Consider the following 8939-nt stretch of genomic DNA (forward strand, 5'->3'; position numbering starts at 1 on the left):
AGCAAAAGCTACTTCCAGGCTTAACAAAGGTATCACTTACTTTGTGTGAGCATTGTATAACAAGTAAGCAACACCGGTTGAAATTCAACACATCAAATTCTAGAGGCAAAAGTGTTCTAGAATTGGTTCATTCTGACGTATGGCAAGCACCATTTACATCCCTAGGCGGAGCAAAATATTTTGTCTCATTTATTGATGACTACTCCTGGAGATGTTGGGTGTACCCTATTAAGAAGAAGTCATATGTTTTTTCCACTTTCAAAATCTTCAAAGCGCGGGTGGAACTTGATTCTGGAAATAAGATCAAGTGTTTCAGAAAAGATAATGGAGGAGAATACACAAGCGAAGAATTTGATGACTTTTGCAGGAAAGAAGGCATCAAAAGACAGTTCACAGTGGCGAACACTTTTCAACAAAATGGAGTGGCATAGTGGATGAACAGAACCTTGTTAGAAAGAACAAGAGCAATGTTGAGGGATGCAGACCTAGAAAAATCATTCTGGGTAGAAGCAGTCAATACCGCCTGTTATTTGGTGAATCGAGCTCCATCAACTGCAATAGAGCTGAAGACACCAATGGAGACGTGGACTGGTAAACCAGCTGATTATTCAAGCCTCCATGTATTTGGAAGTATTGTATACGTGATGTACAACTCCCAAGAAATTTCAAAGCTGGATCCAAAATCCAGGAAATGCAAATTCTTGGGGTATGCTGACGGTGTAAAGGGGTATTGCTAGTGGGATCCCACTGCCCGCAAAGTGATCATTAGCATGGATGTTATCTTTGTAGAAGATAAGCTACAAAGAAAAGAAGAAGATGGTAGCGCTGAAAAGTCAGAGACTACACAGATACATGTGGAAAAGGAGTTTGAACAAGGAGATTCTTTTGAAGCAGAACCAACACATGATGAACAAGAACCAGAGAGTTCTGAAGCTCCAACAACTCGTCAATCAGATCGTGTGAAAAGACGTCCCAATTGGCACTCAGATTATGTTATAGAAGGTAATATTGCATACTGCCTTTTAACAGATGACAGTGAGCCATCAACATATCAGGAGACAATAAACAGCTCAGATGCTTCACTATGGATGATAGCGATGCAAGAGGAAATTGAAGCCCTTCATAAAAATAATACATGGGACCTTGTGCCACTACCACAAGGAATGAAGCCAATTGGTAACAAATGGGTCTTCAAAATCAAGCGAAATGGTGACGATCAAGTTGAGAGGTATCGTGCAAGACTGATGGTCAAAGGATATGCTCAAAAAGAAGGTATTGATTTCAATGAAATATTTTCTCCTGTGGTTCGACTAACAACAGTTCGAGTCGTTTTGGCAATGTGTGCTACATTGGACTTACATCTAGAGCAGCTAGATGTTAAAATAGCTTTTCTTCATGGAAATCTTGAAGAAGAAATTTATATGCTCCAGCCTGAAGGTTTTGAAGAAAAAGAAAAGAAGAATTTGGTTTGCAGGTTGAACAAATCTCTGTAAATTTGTTCCTCCTAAAGTGGCAGCTTTTGTCTGGAAAGCGGTTCATAATAGGCTGTCGGTTACGACTGAATTAATCAAGAGAGGGGTTAATGGTAACGTTCAGATCAGTTGCTTATTTTGTAATGATCACCCGGAAGATGTTAGTCATGTGCTTTGCCATTGCAATGTTGTTTGGCAAGTGTGGCAGAGATGGTGTTATTTATGGAAAGTGATGATCATTTTCCCTAAGAATGTTAAACATCTTTTAGAGTTATGGTCGTCACAGGTTATTAAAAGTAAAGTTTGAAACCTTTGGCTTCTTGGATTCTTCGATTTGATGCGGCAGATTTGGTTGTGCAGAAACAAAACTAGGTTCGATGCAATCTCTTTCTCTGTGGACCGGTTGTTCAATTTGGTGTTAGTGCAGGTTGGATTTTGGGCTAATATCTTATGGCCATCTCTGGTTCCGCTTGTTCTAGATTTTGTGCGTTGTGATTGATGATTTTCCTGCTGATGTTATTGTTTTCCTTGGCTCTTTGCTTTCGCTTGTTTGTTGGCCAGTATATCAGTTATAGATTCCTCTCGTGCAGCGTGGAGTTTTAGCATCTTTTCTTGGTCTGTGATTTCCAATAAATATCGGAAGCTTTAGTAATTGTTTGTTGTGTTCTGGATGGGTTCAATTCATCATGACAGTCGTAGCAGGTCAGCTGGAGGATCCTGTGTAGATTTAGTCTCCAGGGAATTTTTTTTAAGGCTCAGTATGTGTCTATTGGCAGCTTGCTTTTCGGTTCTGTACTCGTTGGATGGGCCGTCTGCACTCGTTGCACTTTATGCTTATAGAGACTGCATAGCTCCGTTTAGTCTCGTTTTCCTTCTTCCTTCTTTTCATTGGTCCACCTTCAGGTTCTGCGGTTATTCATGCCTCAGTGCTAATCTGTATTCATGTTTTGGGTGCCGTGGTGGTTATGTTAGATGTGCCGGCTCGATACATTGGTTAGTTGTCTGTGTGTGTCCCGTTATGTTCATTTTATGGGTTGTATATGCTGGTTTATTTATGAACTGGTATGGGGGTTGGTTGTATGGCTGAGTTAAGGTATGTTGATGTAAGATATTATGTGTTTCGGCACTATCCCACCTCAAGGTGCACTATTTTTCCTCTAATTATAAATATGAATGTTTTTTAATGAGGTCCTTGAGATGATATACTTTGTATTCATCTTTAATGCAAAGTAATCTCTTTAAAAAAAAAATCACCGTATTCGATCTAAAAGACCTAACTTTATACAAAGTTGAGAATTTACACAATCTATCATATTTATCTTTTTATGAATCGAACAATTTTCTTAACCAAGTTGAGTATAACCAATTAGCTTCAAATTATTAACACAATTAACAAAAATCCGTAAATAATTGACATTATTTACTCTCCCTAAAACTATAAAATCCTTAAATAATTGACAATATTAAAAGTATATAGATCAAATTGTTTGTTCAATTACTCTATCGGCTTGAACCTTCGTTTACACACTCGAATAGACTCAAGTGTAATATCTAATCATTACTTGTTTTGATTATGCAAACTCCTTTAGAATACATGATTAGTCCAACTATTACTATGTGACAATGACAATTTGTTAGCAATGGATCGTAAATTTGCATCGACGTCACACGCACATGGTTTCTATTTCTATATTTCTATGTAACCTTTGATTCAATACTATTTCATATTACGTATGAAGGAATATATATATATATATATATATATATATATATATATAATATTACATATTATGTGTGAATGAATATATATATAGGTCGTGATCCACTTATATAATATAAAATTATTTAGTTCTACATAAATTTAAGATTGTTGCATGAGTGAAAATAGATGATCGAGATTGACTATTTATTTTTTTCAATGAATATCTTCTCATTTCTTACTATTAATCTCAACATTATATTTGCACTCATCCAACGGTCTAAATCTATGTAAAATTAAAAGAATTTTATATTGTGTAAGATAATCATATCCCTATATGTATATATGGACTTATTATGTGTTTAATCTAAAAATTAGAAGAACAAAAATCTAGTTTTACTTATATTTAAACTAATAAAAACCTAAGATGTTATTAAATCAAAATTTTTATGAGAGATAAAATTCATTACCACTATCCCTATATATCCGTTATATATATATATATATATATATATATATATATATATATGCTAATGTATGATGTGATTAGTCCTCAAAGGCGGGCCCCTGGCTTCTCGGTGAAGCTATGTTTTGTCATGTCTTGGATTAAATTAATAATTCTTGGAAAATATTAAAAATATGAATTTCCATTAATTAAAGGGTTAGTAGAGATTGAATTAAATTAATTAAGTTTTGAAGGGATTAGAATTGCACTTTTTAAATAAAATATGTTTGAAATTGAACTTATAATCTTGTTTAAAATATTGGATTAGGACATGATTAAAGTCAATTAAGATATCAAAACCAATCTTATTAACCAAATTTAGGGCCTAAACGAAAGAAACTAAACTTACTAGGCTTTATGATCAATCAATTTAATTAAATAGGGACCTAAAACTTATTATGCTTGATTCTAAATTAACTGAATTAAATAAGTATCTAATTAAAATAAGCTAGGCTTATTAGGCTCAATTATTGATTAATTTAATTAAATAAGGACCTAATTGAAAGATACTAAACTTATTAGGCTTCATTATTAATCAATTTAACTAATTAAGGATCTAATTGCAAGAAGCCAAACTTATTACATTTAATTATTAATTAATTTAACTACTTATGGACCTAATTGAAAGAAGCTAAACTTATTAGGTTAAAAAATTTAGTACGATATCCAATCCCCAAAGTTTTTAGAGAAAAAAATTGGTGTTAAATATAAATGATAGTTATAGGGAATACAGATAGATAAAAGAAGACGTTGGGTTCGTCTTATTTTATGAAAATTTTAGAATTTTATATATTTTTAAATATATTATATTGATGATCTATTTTCCCTCCTAAAATCTTATAATTTCATATCTTTAAAATTTTAACATAATTTTTTTAATAATATGGGGTGATCTCATGATATAAAAACGTGTATTCGTTCTTGGTATTCATAGATGACTTGAGTCATCCTTAAATTCATTGGAGACGGTTTTCAAAATTTAAGGACAATTGAATATTTTTGACGAATTTATCTTGGTTTAGTTGAAAAATAAATGTCTAAACTTTACCTTTTATTTATTTTAAGTTTTTAAATTTTTTTTAATCAAAGTATGTGTCTAACGGTTTCAAAGTTATCATTTAAGGCATTTGACCATTAAAATAATATGTTAACTAATCAATATTTACTTGCGTCTTCATTCAACTAAACCAGATTACTGAGAGAAACAAACGTAAAGTTTAGTTTTCTTCCATCTGCCTCCGCATCACTGGTAGATTGCTTCAGCTGCTTCTCCCATCTTCGTTTTAGGAAGCGTTCATGGAGTTTGGTTCAGTGTTATTCGTGTTCATTGCTTTAGGAAGCAGAAGGAGACGGCGTTTTGGATCTATATTCGCGTTTGTTTGGTTCAGCAGCAAGTATGAAGCCAGTGTTGTGGTTCTGTGGGTAGATGGGAGGTTGTTAGAGGGGTTTATTTTTATAGTTTTTCTTGTTAAATCTTCGGTATCAGATTTCTTCAGTTTTGTTTCTGGTAACTCGGTGAAGAGGGTGTGGACTCTGGCTATAAGAGTTTAGAGGTCTTTCAAGGGTGCTTCGGTTGGTCGGAATGTCGTGGGTGGTCGGTCACAGGATTTTGCTTCAGCGAATCAGCATTGTTGGTTAGTAGTTCTGGGTGCTTGGTGTCACGGACTTAGCCTAGTTGGTTCGGTTGCTAATCCGTGTGGCACTCGAAAGGGACGCTTCCCAACCAAGTCAGCCTTAATCTCGTAGATCTGATCAAGCATAAACAAACATTGCGTTAGATCTTTATAGCCACATGGTCCTTCGACCAATAATCCGAGCCCGTGGGGCATAGCGGATGCACACCTCAACCCCCGGACTTCTCCGAGAGAAAAATGTTTTATTAATAAAAGAAATATCGGGTTACAGAAGACTCACCCACACCACCGATTAAGCCGTAGGGGCGGCCCTCGATGGTGTTCACAAGACACGTACCTTTACCTGTGGATCAGCCCAAACTCTGCCGGCTGTCCACCCCCTACATATATGCGAAAACAAAATAACAGAAATGCTACCTATAGACGTTGAAATGCTCGAACAGGGGACAGTAAGTCATACCCCTACTCCCTACCTAAAACATTAAAATGCTTGAAAAGAGGACAAGCTTATTCTACCCTGCCACTAGGCCCTATACATGGTTGGCCTTGGCGTACTTACCCGGTTGTGGCCCCATAAAAGGGACGATCACGACAATCTCCCCCACCTAATTTGTCGACGTCCTCGTCGACTGCTTGGCCTGAAACTCTTCAATCTGTTGCTTAAATGCCCTGAGATCATACTCTCTTTCCCAAGTGTTCTCTTCCTGATCAAAGCCTCCCCACTTGACTAGATACTCCCGTCTTTGCTTTCCATCCACCTTAACAATTCTCCCTGCTAGAATCTCGTCAACATGACGCTGTGAGGGTGGTTGTGTGCCGATTGACTCCATGGCAAACATACTCTGATTATCGATATTGGGATCGATGTGAAACGGCTTCAAATTGCTCACATGGAAGACAGGGTGAACTCTCATCCAAGTAGGAGGGTCAACTTTGTACGAAGCATTCCCCACCTTTGCTACTATTGAGACTGGACCCTCGTACTTACGTACCAAGCGACGATCCCTCTGGCGTAAAAATCTAAGTTGTTCTGGCATCAACTTGACTAGCACCAAATCTCCAACCTGAAAGTGTAGGTCTCGCCTGTTACGATCTGCGTATTTCTTCATACGCTTCGTTACTTTCTCTAAGTAAGCCTTGGCAATCTCCATATTCTGCTTCCACTCCCCCACAAAATTTGAGGCACGAGGGCATCTACCTTGAGAGGTCTCATCCACAGTGTGAGGAAGTCTTGGCTGCTGACCTGTCACCAGTTCAAAAGGGCTTTTATTAGTAGACGAACTCTTTTGTGAATTAAAACATAATTACGCCACATCCAATAATGGAGGCCAGTTCTTCTGATTGGCCTGAATAAAGTGCCTCAGGTACTCCTCCAAGAGTCCATTAAATCGCTCAGTCTGACCATCTGTTTGAGGGTGGTAACTCAACGAAAAGTTGAGTTGTGTCCCTAATAACTGGAACAATCCTTTCCAAAATTTCCCAATAAATCTTCCATCTCGGTCACTGACTATGCTCTGAGGAATGCCCCAATATTTCACCACATGTTTGAACACCAACTTAGTAGTCTCTTCCGCCGAACAATACTTTGATGCTGGTATAAAAGTGGCGTACTTCGAGAACCTGTCCACTATCACCAAAATTGATCCAAGATCTCCTACTCGAGGCAAGCCTGATATAAAATCCAAGGAGATACTCTCCCAAGGTCGGGCGGGTACGGGTAGTGGCTCGAGCAACCCAGCAGTCCTCTGTCGATCTACCTTATCTTGTTGAAAGATAAGACATGTCTTGGTGTAATCCATCACATCTTGGCGCATTTGAGGCCAATAATACACTTGTCCCAACAAAGCAACAGTACGCCTCCAACCCGGATGCCCGGCCCATGGGGTATCATGACATTCCTTCAACAGCTTCTGTCGTAGATTTCCAGCTCGAGGAACAAACATTCGTGGCCCCTTTGTCATCAATAAGCCATTTTCTATCCAAAAACATTTCGAAACACCCTTTTTAACCATCTCCATAAGGGCCTCCACTTGCTGATCTTGCTTGGAAAAGTTCACAAGGAGCTGGCGAATTTCATTGGACACTCTACTAGCGGATATAGGGGCCACACATCGGAGTGCTGCCAAATCTGCCCTGCGACTCAAAGCATCAGCAACCTGATTCTTTTTCCCCGCCTTATGCTCAAAGTTGAAGTCAAACTCGGCCAGAAACTCTTGCCATCTAGCTTGCTTTGCTGTTAGTTTCGGTTGTGTAAGGAAGTGGCTAACTGCTGTACTATCGGTCTTTACCACAAATTTGGAACCCAATAAATAATGCCTCCAAATCCTCAAGCAATGAATTACTGCGAGAAGTTCTTTCTCTGGAGCCGTATATCTCGCTTCAGTTTCATTTAGCTTCCTACTCTCAAACGCCACGGGATGTTTGTCTTGTAAGAGTACGCCTCCAATTGCATAGTCGGATGCGTCTGTCTCTACTACTAGAGGTTTTTCCAGGTCTGGCAAGGTAAGCACTGGTTCACTGATTACAACCTTCTTTAAATCGTCAAAGGCCTCTTGACAGTCCTTGGACCAAACCCACTCGCAGCCTTTCTTCAGCAAATCGGTGAGTAACTTTACTCTACGAGAATAACCTTCTACGAATCGTCTATAATAATTGGCCAAACCAAGGAAAGATCTAAGCTCACTAACATTTTGTGGGGTCGGCCACTCCTGGATAACCTTCACCTTCTCTTTATCCATACAAATACGCCCTCGTTCAATGATGTGGCCCAAAAATTGGACTTGCATTTGGGCGAAAGCACATTTCTCCTTCTTCACAAACAACCAATTTTCCCGTAATCTTGTCAGCACCAACCGAAGATGCTCCAAGTGCTCTTCTATCGAATTGCTAAAAATCATTATATCGTCCAAGTAGATGACTGCGAATTTATCGAGATAGTCATGGAACACCTGGTTCATTAAAGTGCAGAAAGTAGCGGGAGCATTGGTTAGTCCAAAAGGCATAACGAGAAATTCAAATGCTCCATACCGAGTTACACATGTCGTCTTAGGCTCATCCCCTTCGGCCACTCTCACTTGATGGTATCCCGACCTGAGATCCAACTTCGTGAAATACTTAGCATTACTCAGCTGGTCGAACAAATCGGCAATCAACGGAATGGGATATTTATTCCTGACAATCACTTTGTTTAATGCTCTATAATCAACACATAATCTCAAACTCCCATCATGTTTTCTCTGGAATAACACAGGTGCCCCGAAAGGTGACTTCGAGGGTCGAATAAATCCTGCTTGGAGCAACTCATCCAACTGTTTCCTCAACTCTGCCAACTCCGGAGGACTCATCCGATATGGGCATTTCGCAGGAGGTTTTACTCCCGGAATTAATTCAATCTCATGGTCCACCAACCGTCTAGGGGGCAACTCTTTCGGCAATTCACCCGACATTACATCCTCAAAGTCTCTCAGCACTTCTTGAACATTCCTGGGCATCATGCCAAGATTGTCATCCTCTTTGGAAATTGGAAAGACTAAGAAGGAGGGCTCCCCCTTTTTCACCCCTCTCTTAAATTGGATAGCGGACAATATCTTCTTCCCAGGACGAGGGAGAATCGTAGCTGGTACCACACA

Source organism: Hibiscus syriacus, unplaced genomic scaffold (genome assembly GCF_006381635.1).
Source record: "Hibiscus syriacus cultivar Baekdansim isolate YM2019G1 unplaced genomic scaffold, ASM638163v2 tig00111013_pilon, whole genome shotgun sequence".
Taxonomy (NCBI): domain Eukaryota; kingdom Viridiplantae; phylum Streptophyta; class Magnoliopsida; order Malvales; family Malvaceae; genus Hibiscus; species Hibiscus syriacus.